This window comes from Solanum stenotomum, chromosome 7 (genome assembly GCF_019186545.1).
Source record: "Solanum stenotomum isolate F172 chromosome 7, ASM1918654v1, whole genome shotgun sequence".
In the NCBI taxonomy this organism is placed as follows: Eukaryota; Viridiplantae; Streptophyta; class Magnoliopsida; order Solanales; family Solanaceae; genus Solanum; species Solanum stenotomum.
This window is the reverse complement of record NC_064288.1, coordinates 7,725,082-7,742,937: the sequence shown is the minus strand read 5'-3', so window position 1 is coordinate 7,742,937 and position 17,856 is coordinate 7,725,082. Positions and strand designations below refer to the sequence as shown.

The 17,856-nt window shown below is 34.2% G+C and overlaps 1 protein-coding gene across 1 annotated transcript in view; it reads left to right on the top strand.

Annotated features, from left to right (window-relative positions):
- The window catches only part of LOC125870349 (uncharacterized), a 70,984-nt gene extending 56,852 nt beyond the window's left edge, over window positions 1-14,132 (top strand). The window contains exon 7 of the transcript XR_007446883.1: window positions 14,020-14,132. The gene's annotated coding sequence lies outside the window, so the exon portion shown is untranslated. The remainder of the gene's footprint in view (window positions 1-14,019) is intronic.
- Window positions 14,133-17,856: the final 3,724 nt, after the last annotated feature.

The following is a 17,856-nucleotide window of genomic DNA, read 5'->3' as shown; positions in this document are numbered from 1 at the left end:
ACTATTCCACTAATAGACTTCTCTCATGTCATGACATATCTTTGTGGAACCCGGATGGATCGAATATCTGGAACTTTGAATTTTTGTCATGATCCTTTCTTGGAGCTCATCCACCTTTGGAACACACAATTTACCTTGATATCTCAACGTGACATCTTTGTCTTGTTCAAAAGTAATCACTTCTTCTTATGAACATTTGCATTTAATTCAAGTAAGATGGGGTCTTTGTCTTGCTTCTTCTAATTCATTTCAGGAACTAATGACGATTCAACCTCATTAATCACAACAACTCCACCTTCACTGGAATCTAACAAACAGACTCCCAAATATGCAAGTTTGTGAACTTCCTTAGCCAATTATTTCTTGCCTTCCCGACATGAGCAGTACTCACCATGGACAACCTACTCATAGCATCAACAACAATATTAGCCTTACCTAGGTGATAGAAGATACTCATGTCGTAATCATTGAACAAGTCTAACCACCTCAATTGCCTGAGATTAAGTTCCTTCTGACTAAAAACATACTGGAGATTCTTGAGGTCGCTAAAAATATCCACATGAATGCCATAGAGATAGTGACACCATATCTTAAGAGCAAAAGCTATTGCTACCAACTTGAGATCATTAGTCGGGAAGTTCCTCTCGTGAATCTTAAGCTGCCTGGAGGCATATGCTATAACCTTACCATTCTCCATCAACAATCAACCAAGCCCCACTCTGGATGCAACACAATAGATGGCAAAATCATTTATACCCTCTGGTATGGTCAACACTACAGCCGTAGTTAACCAGGTTTTCAGTTCATGAAATAAGCTTCAAACCATTAAAACTAAGTGGTTTTCTGAGTCAACTTAGTCAATAGAGATAAAATAGATGAAAATCCCTCGACAAACTTTCGGTAGTAACCACCCTACCCCAAAAAACTCCTTATATCAGTTGGGGATGTGGGTCTGAGCCAATTCTATGTTGCCTCAATCTTCTGAGTGTCGACTTGAATTCATTTCCCATACATGATGTGGCCTAAGAACTCCACGGATTCCAGCTAGTACTTACACTTAGAAAAGTTGGCATATAACTCTCGATTTTTATGAATACAATAATAAACATATCCAGATACTACTTATATACTATGTTCATGCTGCTAGAGCGTTAGTCAAACCAAATGACATAACAAGGAACTCATAATAACTACAATGGGTCATGAAATATGTCTTCGGGATGCCATTTTCTCTCACTTTCAACTGATGACAGCCAAATCTTAGGTCTATCTTAGAGAAGCAAGTGACACCCTGAAGTTGGTCAAAAAGGTCATCCATTCTAGGAAGGAGATACTTATTCTTTATGGTGAACTTGTTCAACTAGCGGTAATTGATACAAATCCTAGGGGAACCATCTTTCTTTCTCACAAATAAGACTTGAGCTCCCCAAGGTGAGACATTTGGTCGGATAAAACCATTATCAAGAAGATCTCTTTTAACTCAGCTAGAGCCATTCTATATGGTAGAATAGAAATATGTTGAGTATCCAAAAGAATATCTATTCGGAAGTCTATTTCTTTCTCAGGATGGACTCTGAGAAGTTCGTTTGGAAAGACCTTTGGAAACTCACTCATAACGGGAATTGACTGATAGACGGTGTCTCAACACTAGAGTCATTAAATCGGACTAAGTGATACATTCATTCCTTAGAAACCAACTTTTTTGCCTTAAGGTATGAAATAAAATGACCCTTAGGCACTATTGAACTACTCCTCCACTCTAAAAGTGGCTCATTAAGAAACTAAAACTTGACTACTTGAGTTCTACAATTGACTGCAACATAATAAACATGAAGCTAGTCCATACCTAGATAATATTAGAGTCCACACTGTCTAGCTCAACTAAGTCATCCATGGTGTCTTTGTGATAGACAGATATGGTACAATCACGATAGACTCTTTTTGCTAGAACAGACTCACCAACAGTTATGGAAACACTATAGGGCTCAAGAAGTTGTTTAGGGGAAATGCCAAACCTCATGGATACATGAAAAGTCATAAAATACAAACTCGCACCTGGATCAAGTAAGGCATAAACATCAATAAAAACTCTTTAAGCATACCAGTAAAAACATCTGGTGAGTTCTCCTGATCTTACTTAACTTATAGAGAAAGAATTAATAACAAGAGTTAATAACAAGAAAATCATTGTTGTCCTTAAGCGAACCCTTGGTCTGACTTAACTTATAGAGAAAGACTTAATAACAAGAAAACAGTCTCAAGATATAACTCATGCAATAACTTAAAGAGATATTAGACTAGCCAAAATGGCAACTATAGTCTTAACATATAAAACTAAAAACGAAAAGACTAACAAACTATAACTACTCGTCTAGGAAGCCTCTAAAATAGTGAGGGATGTTGGGACAAGACCCCCGATCATCCTAACAACTGAAATACAAAAACAAGATAATAAGGGATCCTCTGAAAAGCAAAGAGGTTCACCAACTGACTCTGAGTACTCAACTGGATCAACGAGGCACTGGATGCTGATCCTGGTTACTTGTATCTGCATCATTAAACGATGCAGGCCAAAAGGCATCAATACATTGAATGTACGGGTATGCGAGGGGAAAACTAAACCTGACATAAGCTTGAAAGGAATTTGAAAGGAACACTTTATTCAACTCATAAATATATACTCAACTCAAATGCAAAGTAAAAATAATAATAAGGGTGCAGTTTATACAAAGTATTTAAAACAGTAGGTGATAACTGATAAGTCCACAAATTGGACTCATTAGGGCTTCATTTTGATAGAAATAGTGTCCTCGACTGCTTATTTTGTCTCAATATATGATGAAAACTCTTAAGTTTCAGCTATTTGAAGTTTCAGTGGAAGCATGGACACTTAGGCGCAAAAAGGAACAAAAAGGCTGAAAAGAACGAAGAAGCTGAAGCATGAGCATCGCCAAGAACCTTTGGCGATTCGCCGAAAGGACAGACTCCGCCCTTTGTTCCAGTATGCGAAGCCCTGAAGGAAGAGTATAAAAAAGGCGATGAAAGGAGCAGTCGGTGCTTTGCCGAATAGTTTTGCGAAGCAGTACTATACCGCCCAATGGTATAGAACATGAAGATGTTGTAGGCAAGCACTCAACGGCGATGAGACAAAAGAAGGGCAAGTGCCGAGTCATTCGGCGGACTCGACTAACCTCGCCGAATTATTCGCCTGCACTAATTTTTTATGGTTATAAATAACAAACTCTTTATTAATTTTACAAGTTTCAAACCATTATTATTATTTTCAGAATAGAATAGTACATCTTTAGATATTTTCTCTCAAGTTTGGAGAGGGTTTTGTGGGAGAGTTGAAGAGAGAAAGATTTCATCTTTCCCAAGTTGGAAGTGGGCCTTCTCCATTCTTCTTCCTTTGCTTAAACCAATTTGATTTTAGTATCATTTTAGGTGTATTTTGTTATTTCTTGATATGTGGCTAAAACCCCCTATTCTTGGGGTGTGATTTAGCAAATATATGTTGATATTGTTGTTGGGTTTTGCTTGGTGATAAGGTAGATGTATTTTAATGGTGATTTTACCTAGTGATTGTGGTTTAATTTAATGGGTTTGTAGTTGCAAATACAAAACCACCCATGTATTTTCGGCTTGCTCGAGAGAGAGGTCGCGAAACCAAGACCACAAGACTGATGGCCTAAGGAGTGGGTCGAATGAGGTTCAGCCCGAGAGGATGAGCCCTAGTCCCATATCCTAACACTCAACTCGAGAGTGTGAGTGGGGTAAGGCGTAGGCTGGTCTTCATGCGGCAAATGGGTGTCCGAGAGGGAACTTATTTCCATCTAAAGCTTAGCCTAGTCACTATTATCTTGCAAATTTCCTATTGAAAGCATATACCCAACGATTTATCTCAACTTGTATTGCGGTCACACCCCAAGAACATTTACCCATACTTGATTTTCTTGTTAATTTTTGCTATTTTTACTACTTGTGACAAAACCCCCAATTGATATTTGACACTTTCGTGTCACCCCCTTTAGTTTACCATGTTTTTGTTCGTTAATGTCATTAGCTACGACTAGTTAGAGCTTAATTTTATTTTTCTATCAATTCTCAAAACCACTCCCTTGGGACACGATCCTAACCTTTAGTTGGGTTACTATACTATCNNTCCCATATCCTAACACTCATCTCAAGAGAGTGAGTGGGGTAAGGCATAGGTTGGTCTTCATGCGGCAAACGGGTGTCCGAGAGGAACCCATTTGAAACGGGGTAAGTTGCCCGAGAGGGAACTTATTTTCATCTAAAGCTTAGCCTAGTCACTATTATCTTGCAAATTTCCTTTTGAAAACATGTACCCAACGATTTATCTCAACTTGTATTGCGATCACACCCCAAGAACATTTCCCCATACTTGATTTTCTTGTTAATTTTTGCTATTTTTACTACTTGTGACAAAACCCCCAATTGATATTTGACACTTTCGTGTCACCCCCTTTAATTTACCATGTTTTTTTTCGTTAATGTCATTAGCTATGACTAGTTAGAGCTTAATTTTATTTTTCTATCAATTCTCAAAATCACTCCCTTGGGACACGACCCCAACCTTTAGTTGGGTTACTATACTATCGACGATCGTACACAGTCATACCATAGGTTAGTGTCGTTGGTCACAATAAGCATCACTAACTCAATGTATTAAAGAGATACAATAACAACTCAGTTTACTCATATAATAAAGTAATATAATACTGTGGGAGTTTCTCTAACCGACAACCACCACTACAAGCTAAAGTGATGATACAACGTCTCACCCACGCTGCCAAAATTGTCCTATACCTTGCCATGATATAGAATGCCTCAACTAAGTGGATCTACTAGTCTATGCTAAAAAGCACTAAGGAATCATCTAAAAAGTATGATCCTTTCTACCCATGATGGCTACATGGTTTATGGAGATTTGAGTTATTATGAACTTTTCCCCATATTGGTGCTCAATACTACTCCCAAAATATACTCAGCTCATATGTTTTAAAAACAAAACTCTTTTTGTGATTTGAGGTAATTACTCAAAAACTATCTTAAAAGCTCTCTTAGAAATTGGTGTTTCCTCTCTTGTTTAAATGTGAAAACATTTCAACTCTTGAGAATACTTAGTTCCCATATAATATTTTGAAGAAATGAACTTTACTCTTACTCTTTACACAACTCAAAACTCAAGCCTTAAAACAAAGTAAAAACGTTTGTAAAAAACTTTTGGATCTATGAACTTCTCTTGACTTGACTCTTAACTTTCCTTGAATTGAATTATGGATTCAAGGTTCATGATCTCATGTTTATGGATGATTTCATGATGTTTAGACGTACCTTAGAATGTAGAAATCGACTAGAAAACATAGGTACATTACTAAGGAACTAGTACGGAAAGAAGTGGGAAAAGGTGGAAGAATTGGCGTCCCTTTCTCCTCTTTTCTCTTTTCTCCAAGCCCTAGTGTGTTTTGGTAAGTGCGTAAACTGATCTAATTCAGATTAGACCCCAATTAAACTCCTAAAAACAAAATAAAATAATTGGGTGGTGCAAAGACCACAATACCCTTCTAAAATCCGGATTAGACTTTCCTTATCTAAACAATCCAACTTCAAATGGGAATATCACCCTCATACAAACTTGAAATTACGCAAACTCAAAGGAGTTGGAAAGATAATTCAAAGATATTTCCTACGATATCTTGTAGAACACCTAAATCATCTTGATCTAGGAGTTATGGTCGTTTGAAGTTGACCAAAAACTCAAACTTTACTTAATTTTGTCAAATTTCCAGATTTTTCATTCTTTCCAAAAATGACTCTTTCTAATTCTAGATCTTTCTAGTTCTTTCAAGTAGCGAGGTTTTACAAGCCCCTTACGCCAAACTACCTTGAGATTGAGTACCTCGAGCTCTGAAATTTTGGGAACTATGATTCATGCGATCATTCTTTTTTCTTGGTGTAGGTGCACTAGCTGATGATAGGACATGTCTAGATGACTTTTGTTGAAAACGTGACTTATTCCCATTTCAGTCTTCTGCTCGTCAGCTCATGACTTGCTGTCTTGTTCCTCTTATTGTGAAACTCTTCTATATCCTTTAATTTATCTTCCTCAACCTGCTGCATATGAATCATAAGGATGGCTATGTCCATGTCCCCTATCAACATAGCCACTTTACCTTCCTTACTCGATAAGCAGGATAGCCTAGACACAATTAAACTCATCCTTCTCCTCATATCCGCCACCATCTCTGGAGCATAGCGGGATAGTTGAGTAAACTTGAGGTTGTAGTCCTACACAATCATAACTTCATGTTTCAGATTCAAGAACTCTCTCACCTTAGCTTCCCTAAGCTCTCAGAGAAAGAAGTGCCTCTAGAAAACATTCTCAAACATAGCCCAACTCAAAAGTGTTGCCCCCTCTGCCCTGTTCTTCTTCCACTGATCATACCATATCCTAACAACACCTTTGAGCATCAACAACACGCATGGCCACAAATACTTTATGAAGTTCTTCCACAAAGTTCTCTGGATCCTCAGTGATCTATATAGGTGTAAGTTGTGTTTTTTTACTCTTTATCTATCAGGGTTTTCCACGATAAAGAATCGTGTCATTAATTTACTTGTTTTACTTAGCACACTATCAGTACTCGACAAAGGAACATATATAATAACATGTTCTTTAGGAAAATCGGGGGTCAGTAATCTAATGGTTAGTTTACCTTTTCACCCCATGCAACAAATCAAAATCTAATTGTATAGTAATATTTTAATTACATAAAGGGTGAATTAGAAGTTCAACAACAGTACTTTAATTTTTACACTCAATTCACCAAAAATGTGTCCATCCTTATTTACTCATTAACCAACATTCTCTTCTTTGCCATATTATTTTTTGAAGATTTTGACAAGTTGTATCAATTAAATACTCAATAAAAGATCACGATCATCTATAAACCAAATACTGTGAATACAATAGGAAATTATGGGGTAAAAAATTGGGTAGAAAGGAAAGAGAAAATGCCACGAATACTCTGAACTGGCTTATGGAGGCTAGCACAATGGGTGGACATAATGTTGTTCTCATCCTCATTTTTTTGAAGCCGGTAAATACATTTTTAGGTAAGAATTTTTTTTCTCTCTTCTTTAAAGAAGCCTTTTCACTGTATTCATCGTATGTGAAATGCTTTCTTCCATGTTTAGTATAGCATTAGACTCTTAAAAAAGTAGAAATTTGATGGTTTTACTATATACACACACTCACAGATAATTGGTGAAAGGTGTAGTAGACCACATCAACTTATTTCCAAATCCGGATCTATCTTCGATGAAAACTCATCTTTGTACATTTTTGAGCAATTAATAATTCAAACAAATTCTTTTGAAACATGTATATTGTTAAAGATTTTTTTTTTAATTAAATAGTGGATCTTGTAGCTCCTTTTATTCATTTCAAATAAATTTGTTCAAAACAAGACCAATCCAAAAACTGGATCAGCCCAAAACAACGATAATTCTTTTAGCCCAGTCCATTAAACAGAACTACCAGCTTCTATATCAAAACCCTAGACGATAGGGTTTCTGAATTTGAGATCCTTTTCTTTCTACCCATATCGCCGCTTGGAGTTGTCAGGAATCCACCCTTCCTCTTGTTTTTGTTGTAGATCATCAACACCTTTCTCTTGTTTTCCATGTTAACCCTCTTTCTCCACTCCTAGAGGTAAGATTGTTTTATTTGGTCTTTTCATTCTCTATCTTTTTTCTAACTTCCTCCTTTTCTCTTGTAGATACATAATCCGGTGGAACAGTGGATCCCATAAGTGATTTCGGTAGAGGCATCTAGTCTTGTGGTTGGGTTCACAACTCTTTGTAAGTGGCCTTCTTCTTTCTCTACCTCTTTTCCCAGTTTCCTTCCTCTCTAATGTCCTTTTCAAGTTGAAGCATAAATGGAGATATACAAACGCTCCTGACCTCTTTCATTGTGGATTTCCTTCCTAACCCAAGATCTGTAACTCCCTATCCGACCCCAAGACCCTCGCTTTTTGCTGGAGAAACTTTCTATAAGTTGTCGTAGTCTAGACTAGGTAGTTTAATGGTCATAACTATGTATGCCTATAATGTCAAAAACATTTTTTGTAAATATCATAGTTGTGAGGTTTGTTATTGAAAATGATTCTGAAGGACTGTATGCTTAAGTTTATAGGTCTTGAAATGTGATCTTTCTTGCCTTGATCCTTAGTATTGGAATATTTGACTTATCTGCGTTCAAATCCTTTGCACTCCACTGATAGTTGCTGAAAATTATGTCATTGTCTAATCTTTTCTTCACTTACAAAGGAAGTGGCCATTAACTTGGCGTAGCTCTCTTGGCTCCACTCTCATAAAACCTGGTCTGCATTGGTGATAAATCTCTATCCCTTTCCGCTCTGTCTATATTTACTTCAATTTCTTTATCCTCCTCCCTCTCTCTCTCTATCTCTCCTCTGTTTCTCCGTATCATTGATCTCCGCTAAATCAGAAATGCTATTGATCCGATTACCATTTGTTTCCCCACATTTGGAACCTGATTCCTCTTCCCCTTCATTTTGTCCCCCTATTACCTTGTCTTTTTCTATAGAATTCAATTCCTCTTGACTAGCATTGTTCTCTCTCTAACTACTTACTCTTTGCCCTTACTTCTTCCACCTCTTTATTCTTCGACCCACACCCTCTCAATGTTTTATACATAACAGATATCATTGATTATCTTGATATCTCATCATCCCAGAGGAGAGACAGAGAAATTGGTTCGAGGAGGGCACTTATAAGTTTCATCTTGATCATAATAGACCCAAGTGTTTGACTAATTGAAGAAACAAGTCAAGATATGACTAAATTCAGAAAGGATTTTCCCAAGAATGTGTCCCTTCGAGTTGTTTGGCTTGATAAACCAGGTGTAGACGAGGATAAACTACCTTCAATACATATAGTCATAGAAAAACCACTCCATGGTTATAATTTGTATCGTGCCCTCGGAGATGTACCAGAGTTTAGTGATAAAATCTTACCAACCATCTCACAAGAAATGAAGTAAGAAACAATTCAACAAGGTCCAATGAAAGAGCTTGAGGTCCACAAATCCATAAAGGATGTTTTTGTTGAGAACATACTTTCAAGAGGAAACAAAATCTTGTTGGTTGAGGATGAGACTTATGATTTCCAAAAAAACGGTTTCTAAGTAGCTTGGTGCAACAAAACCTTAGAAACCATTTGGGAACACCAAGGTGCTTAGAAACCATTTTTTTGGAAATTTAAGTAACGTCGGATCATCCTCAATCAACAGGATTTTCTTTTCTCTTAAAGGTAAGTTCTCCACAAAAACATCCTTTTTGGACCTCATTAGAGCTTATTGAATTGTTTCTTCCTTCATTTATTGTGTGATGGTTAGTAAAATTTTATATGTAAGCTCAGGTACATCTATGAGGGAACAATACAAATTATAACCATGGAGTTTTTTGCTATAACTATATGTAACACCCCAAAAATTTCTAAGCTAAGATCCGAACCATTCTTCATTTGTGTATAAGGCCTTATCGGATGATTCTTAAATTGTTCCTAGGTTTTAAGGTCAATTATTTAGTGTGGAAATGTTTTTAGATATGAATTAAGGTTACAAGAATCTCCTAACACAAATTTGAGTTGAAAGCTTCCTTACCGATTAAATTTTGATATAAGATTCTACTTGGGTCAACTTCAAACAATCACATCTCTTAACATATAAAGAATTATGTGTCCCATGACCTATCAAATTAAAGTTTTATGAGTCCTCTTTCCAACGCTACCAAGTTTGCCTCAATCCAAGTTCTAAGTAAACATTTATAACTGATTCATTAGAGGTGTTCTAACCTGGCAGCAGCTCCGCGATATGGAGCGAATACGGACCTCACTATCCGCTGGAATAAAATCCCGTATTCCAGCTCTTTTTATTTATATTTTAAGGATATCTTTGTTCTAAAAACCCTTAGGGAGTCAAATAAATTGCCCTAAATGTGTAGAAAATTAGTTTTCACAATCAAACCATCTCATTCACTTCTAAACTCCTACGCTCTAGAACTTCAAGAAACACTAAGGCTAGGGTTCATCTTCCAAGATTTTCCTTCATGTTTCTTCAAGAACTTTATTATTTGCATTTCACTCCTTCCGCATCTCCTATATTAACTAAAACTCCTTCCGCTACTGACTTCTATTTGAAAGTTAGTTGAAGTTGTTGCAAAAACTCCATAGAATTCATAACTGAACCACTAAACGATTTTTTAAAGAAAGAAGCAATGCAGAAGAATTGTGCAAGCAAATTCATTCGTGTGCTTTTATGCAACAAAAACACATCTATATCTATGTATACTAGAAACATAGACTAACCTGAAATTGATCCATAGTCTTATATAAGGAATAAAAATAAACATCAAAATTCGTGCACTAAATAGAGTAAATAGAGACTGGATGGAGAAATGTTGTGTATACTTGACAAAGATTAGGATCTTAAAAGGTGTGTAATACCTCCACTTTAGGTTAGTTGAACCCTTATTTAGAATCTTATGTTTAGTAGACCTTAAATGGAGTTAAATTTAGACATGATTTTGATCAATTTTAGGTTCCCTAATTCACCGTAACTAATTAGGTGGTGACACCTTAACTTAGTTATGAATTTAGGAATCATCAATATGTTGTACACTATTTTGACCCCGTTAAAATGGTGTATGACAGTACTTTCCATACAACACATCTAGTTGTTTAAAATACACTGAAAATTGACATCAATTAGAAAAACAGAAGTTCTGGATACTTACCCAAAGATCACACCCGCCTAGACAATTTTTTCCGCATTGTCTTTTGTTCTGCAAAATATCATCCAATTGGCTGAACTTGAGGCAGGACAGAACATCCCTGAATCAAATTTAATCTGTAAATCAAATTGGCTGAACCTAAGTCAAGATAAGACATGCCTGGATTGATTTTGATCTGCAAATCCAATTGGTTGAACCTGAGCAAGGACATGAGGTGCCTGAATATAACTGGGTTCGCTCTGGTGGAGGAACTAAATCAGGGAAAAGAGGGATTCATCAGGCTTTGGGTTGACAAATCAAACGAGAAAGAGATAGATTAGCATTGGTGGAGGAACTAGATCGAAAAAATAAGGATTCATTATTGATATATTTAATATACGGAGAAGTATATTTAATATATAAGAAATATTTGTTGAAACTTACTAACAAAGTAGTCACTTGGTCCCGTGGTAGTGAAGAAGACACGTATACCTAGCTTGCCTTTTTGTATGGGGGTTCAATTAGCCTTGGACACATTTAAAGAAGTTTCCCTTTTGAATTTGAAATTATTTGAAAATTCCTAAATTGAACTAGGAAGGGGTACCGCTTAAGCTCAAATTTCTAAAAAAAATGGACAACAGTGATTCGTTAATCATGTACTTCAAATGATCATTGGAGCGATGAAAGTCAGATGAACAAGAAGAACAATATTATAAATATGAGAAGAAGAAAAAAAGAGTCCACATTATTTGTGAATCTATAAATGATAAATCACGAAATCATGGTGGTTCTAATTCTGGGGAAGTTCAGAAATAATTTTCTATGCTTCTAGATTTCATTCCTAAACAATAATTTCAAATTGAAAAGGAGAACTTTTTTGTATGTGTCCTAGGCGAATCGAACCCCCATACAAAAAAGGTAAACTAAGTATAAGTGTCTTCTTCACTACCATGAACCAAGTGACTGCTTTGTTAGTAAGTTGTCAACAAATATTTCTTATATATTTAATAGATTTCTCTGTATGAATATAAGGTTTGCGCAAAAAGTTGTTCCCAAAACCCTAATCCGATACCGAGGATCCGCCGCTGCCTTTAAGTATGCAAGGCTAAGCTACTTTGCATCTCTGAATCAGATGTAGTTCATTGCATATTCTGGTGTAACCTATTTTTTCATTTGTCAGGTTAGCTAATTAGTAGTTTCAATGGTGACCTTATCGATGATCTGACTTTTTTATGCAAGTTTTTACTTAATTCCAAATGAATCTATGCAAGCTGTTTCGAAAGCTATGCTAGATCTATCTCTCTTGTTTGAATTGTCAATCCAAGCCCTAATCAAAAATGAATTCCTGTTTTTTCTGTTCCAGTTCCTCCATCAACGCTGATCTATCTCTTTCTCGTTTGATTAGTCAACCCAAAGCTAATGAATCCCTCTTTTCCCTGATCCAGTTCCTCCACCAACGCGAACTCCAGTTAGATTCGGGCACATCCTGTCCTGACTCAAGTTCAACCAATTAGATTTGCAGATCAAATTTGATTCAGGGATGTCCTGTCCTGGCTCAGGTTCAGTCAATTGGATTTGCAGATCAAATTTGATTCAGGGATTTCCTGTCCTGACTCAGGTTCAGCCAACGGGATGATATTTTGCACTTGAGAACAGAAGATAATGCGGAAAAATTTGTCCAGGCGGGTGTGATCTTTGGGTAAGTATCCTGAACTTCTTTTATCTAATTGATGTCAAGTTGCAGTGTAGTATTAACTGCTAGATGTCTACTTGTGCATGCACACCCAAATTGCCCTGGCCGAGGAACCATCATAACTGGACCTGCTCCACAGGATTTTCTTCTGCCCAAAGTTAGGAATGAAAGAGGTAACTTCCAGCACTTGAATATAAGTATTGCATTCAAGCAGATCATAGTCACTGAAAAGGATACTGCTGAATTTTGCAAAGTCTACATAATTAAGCGAGTCATATTAGTATTACTTATCATATCTTCAACAACTACAGATGCAAACATCTATCTGGACTACTTATACTAAACACATACTTTTGTTTGCCCAATTGATTTGTGGTTCAGGCATTACCTAGAGGTGGCGTCTTGAACCTGCATGTAGACGACGAGAAGCAGAGGGTATTTCTGAGAGGGAAAGTTGTGGCAGACATGGAAGGTTCTCTTCTAGTTTAATGTCGCAGTTCAAATCCATGATCTTTATTCATCTGCCACTATCACAAAACTTTGATCATATATATTATTATAAGTGAGAAGCTCCAAAGTGAAAAGTTGAATTACCATTTTGCCCCTCTTTTAAATTAAAATTTGATTAAATATAAATATTTTAATTACATAATGATAGAATTTGAAGTCCTTTAATAATTAAATTATCATTTTCTTGATAACTATTTAAGAACCAACTTACAAAAATGGAAGCTCACAATAGGAAATTGCACAATTCAACATGAGAAGATAAGAGAGTTAGAAGTTGCAAGTGAGGATAACCAAAAAAATGCTGAAAATTGGTAATCAAGAAGAAAAAACAGCAGCGGAAAAAAAGAGAGTAAATTTAATACATGCGTAGTATTAAATAGTGAGCAGTCTTATGTTAATATTTTGTCTCTAACGATAACAAAGTTTTCTTTTCAGAGCATGAGAACTTTCTTTGCAATATCCTCAACTTTTCGTTCTTGCTTTCTTTCTCCATTATAGAATTTTCTTCCATAAAGCATTTAGAATTGTATGGGTGTTAGACTTGAAGTATAGATATCAATTCAAGGTATATGTAGAAATTTTCTTATTGTGCATTTAAACGAGAACCATTAATCATTTTTGTTATTCATTTTTGCACATACTAATATATCATATGTTTGGACCTAATAACATAAAAATGTAACTCATTATTTTAGTTACCAAACTAAATTTTGCAGGTTCATCAAATGTCTAATCATTTGACATACAATAGAGAAGTTATTTGAATACATTGATTGTTCATCTATTTTTATTTTTTTTGAATAGCTTGTGATATTTGACAGTAATCGATACCTTTCACAGGACTCACGTGCAAAGCATGTGTCCAGGACTAGTAATAATAATATGTTGGAAGAATGTGTCCAACTGTCTAAAATCTCTAAATTGGTTTTTGGTCTATACTTCAGTATGACTTTTTGAGCAATCTTCTATTATGTATGTTTCCAGTGTGTTTAAACATCTATTTTGTGCTTTGCCTTCATTAATAAACATCTCCAGTTTCTCAACCATCATCAGTTCATTAGCCTACAAGTAGTGCAAGTGTCTTGTTAATGTGAAATTGTGGAAAACTACTCTTTTAATTTAGGATGATATTTCAGGTGTTTGGTTTTCATTATTACTCATTATTTTTTGATAATCAGAATTCCCCGAGGGCTAGTGACGCAAGGTTCAAAACACGATGGCTAATGTCCCTGCCTGGTTAAGCTTCTGATTTGACTAATCATATCCCTCAGTTGCTACTGTGCACTGATGCACCCTTTAACCAAACAAATAGGATTTAACCGCAGTGATTGAGTTTGTGAATTTTTTTCACTCATCGAAACAAAGTTAAGAATATTAAAAATGAAGGATAACTTGCAGAAATTTCACTTAAAATGAAGGATAACTTGCAGAAACTTCACTATTTTAGTATCTAATTACCTTCCTTTTCTTTACTTTTCATTTTAACGAAACTTACCAAATTTTGGACTTCAGATATATGTAGCTGGCGCATTCAAACACATGTGGTCAAAATTAGGTCAAACTTATTCTGGATACACTGTATCCAAGTGGCTTCGCATGTATCTGACTCTCTCGCTCACCTATCTCCCTATATATATATATATATAACTTGAATGTTAAATTACTATAATATCCATAACTTAGGTTGTGACTTTTTCGATGAGTTGTGACTTTTCTGATAAGTTGTGACTTTTTTCAAAGGGTTGTGATTTTTCGATTAGTTGTGACTTTTCGAAAGAGTTGTGACTTTTCGAAAGGGTTGTGACTTCTTGGAAAGGTCGTGACTTTTCAGATAAGACACAAAAAAACAATTGCTGATACTACCCTTTGTTGACTATAAATAGAGGGGTTTTCTCTCATTTTTCAACCGCAATTTTTTTTAATCTACTACTCTTCTTCTTCTTGCATTTAAAAAAAAATCATGTGATTTATTGTCGTTGTGAGTTCGAAGTTTAGCGGAATATGAGGTACCACTATTCTGATGAAGTAAATTGTTTTATCCTAACCGGGTATATTCCTTAACCTCGAGTACTTGAGGAAAATAATTCTGATGATATAATAATTATTTTTTTGCTTAGTATATACATTAGTATGTAATGTTCCAATATATGAGGTTAACGTGATGTAGTCTAAATTCATTTGTTTTTGTTAACAGTTTCTCTTGTGATGTAGATATATGCTTCTGAATATCTTTTTCAGAAATTATTAAACTTCTCAATAGTTAGAGAATTGTCACGATTTATTTTTTTGATGATCAAGACAAAATAATGATTTTATTTATCAATGCTACTTATTTGATTTAGATTGTCAGAAAGTTTGCTTCAAAATAGTTATTACTATATAAACATCTCCCTTTTGTTTTACTAATCTACTATTTTTTAATATTTAAGTATTTTCGACGAAGAAAAGTTTATATGACTTGTATTAACGTCAGTTGAAGTTTGTATTAGTTTAATTTTTATTGTAGTCTAAATTCATTTGTTTTTGTTAATAATTTCTCTTGTGATGTAGTTATATGTTTCTGAATATCTTTTGTCAAAATTATTAAACTTCTCAAAAGTTAGAGAATTGTCACAATTTGTTTTTTTGATGTTATGTGATTTATATTGTCAAAATGTTTGCTTCAAAATAGTTATTACTATATAAGCATTGCCCTTTCGTTTTATTGATTTACTATATCTTAATATTTCGGTACTTTCGAAGAAGAAAATTTCACATAACTTGTAATAACACCAGTGGAAGTTTGTATTAGTTTAACTTTTATTGTAGTCTAAATTCATTTGTTTTTGTTAACAATTTCTCTTGTGATGTAGATATATGTTTTTGAATATCTTTTTCCAAAATTATTTAACTTCTCAAGAGTTAAAGAATTATCACGATTTGTTTTGTTGATGCTCAAGACAAAAGAATTACTTTATTTATCAATGCTACTTATGTGATTTAGATTATCAAGAAGTTTGCTTAAAAAGTAGTTATTACCATGTAAACATTGCCCTTTTGTTTTACTAATTTACTATTTCTTAATATTTCAGTAAATTCGACGAAGAAAAGTTCATATGACTTCTAATAACACTCATCTATTGCACGTTAATTCTTTCGTTATAACATTATAAATTCTTTTAGTTATTTCTAATTATCGCAAATGTTATTCACACTCTTTTACATTCTTTAGTTAAAATATTATGAATTTTCATAGTTATTACATTAATTAATTCTATCTTTCATCTTTCCTTATATTAACTTTTGACCAATAATTTTTCATATTATTATACTGCCCCTGATAACACGGCATTGTTATTTTTCCTTGGACGAATCATGCTTAGTTGAATAAATCAAAAATTATTTACAAGTATATGAACTATATCTTTGTTGGGTGTAAGATAAACAGGTGATTGTATATATGATTTCACAGATAGAATATATTCTTTAATTTTAATTTTTAGTTTTTCTGGTAAAAATAAAAAGAAACTTTTCTCAGCTAACTATGGACAGTCAAATAACTATCTTCGATTTATGTACACAGACAATCGAAAAGTCAAATATGTGAGCCAATAAAAAGAACGTCATCTATTATGTTATAACTTATAAAATAAAAATTAATATACAAAAATAGTTCTAAAAATGAAATGTACGTGGTCTCCACATGTTCATATGACATCTAAATAGATTAAGTGGAATACACCTGCAAAACACATCTGGTTAGTGACAAGAAAAATACACAACAAATATCGTTTATAAGGTAATATTAGTGTGATACGACTAATTACATAATTAAACTTCATCAAATTGAAATAAATATATACATTATTGCATTTAACTAATAAATTTTTCATTGACCATATTCATAGGTTCGTGTGAATAAGATATATATATATATATATATATGATCCACGTTGAACATTCACAAAAAAATCTGCAATATTATTTTGTGCAAAGCTTATTATTCAAATCTCCGCTTAAATTTTCTGAATTGATAATCATGTGCAACGCACGTGTCGAAAATCTAGTATACATACATATATATATATATTAGTTGTGTGGGTTTCTAAATTGTCAACCAAATATCGTATTAATTTTATTCATGAATTACGTATTTCTTATCTACCTACCAAACGCCGATAAATTATACAAAAAGTAATTATGATTATTTGTTTCTTATTCAACTATAAGCAACTAGTAGTAGTAGATTAAGTAGAATAATATTGATACCTAATGGTGGTGGTGAATGATGATGGAGGTTAGTGATATATAAGGCTAACTAACGATTGTAATTATCAATAGTGAATAGTGAATGTAATAATGATTGATGATGATAATTGCAAATGATGTATAATGGTGCTAGGTGGTGATGATTGATGTAGTGGTAGTTATATTAAAATTCTACTATATTATAAAAGAGAGTTTAGGCCCAAGTATAATATATAATATTCAAGATTGGGACTTTTCCCAATCTTGAATATTATATATTATACTTGTGGGACTTTTAAAAGGAAGTTTATACCCAACTATAATATATAATATTCAAGATTGGGGCTTTCTTGAATATTCTATATTATATTTATTATATAGTACAACTTGGGCATAAACTCCCTTTTAAAATAATATAGAATATATATATATATATAAACCCCCGTGGTTACAAAGTCTGTCTGTTAGGTCTTTAGTTTCTAATATTTCTAGATATAAACTTAAACCCTTTTTAATTTTAAGCCAGTCAGCTTTAGTCTGTAATTCTCTATATAGATACCAATAATATAATCTTAATTGGTTAGCAAATGGGTGTCTTTTCATATA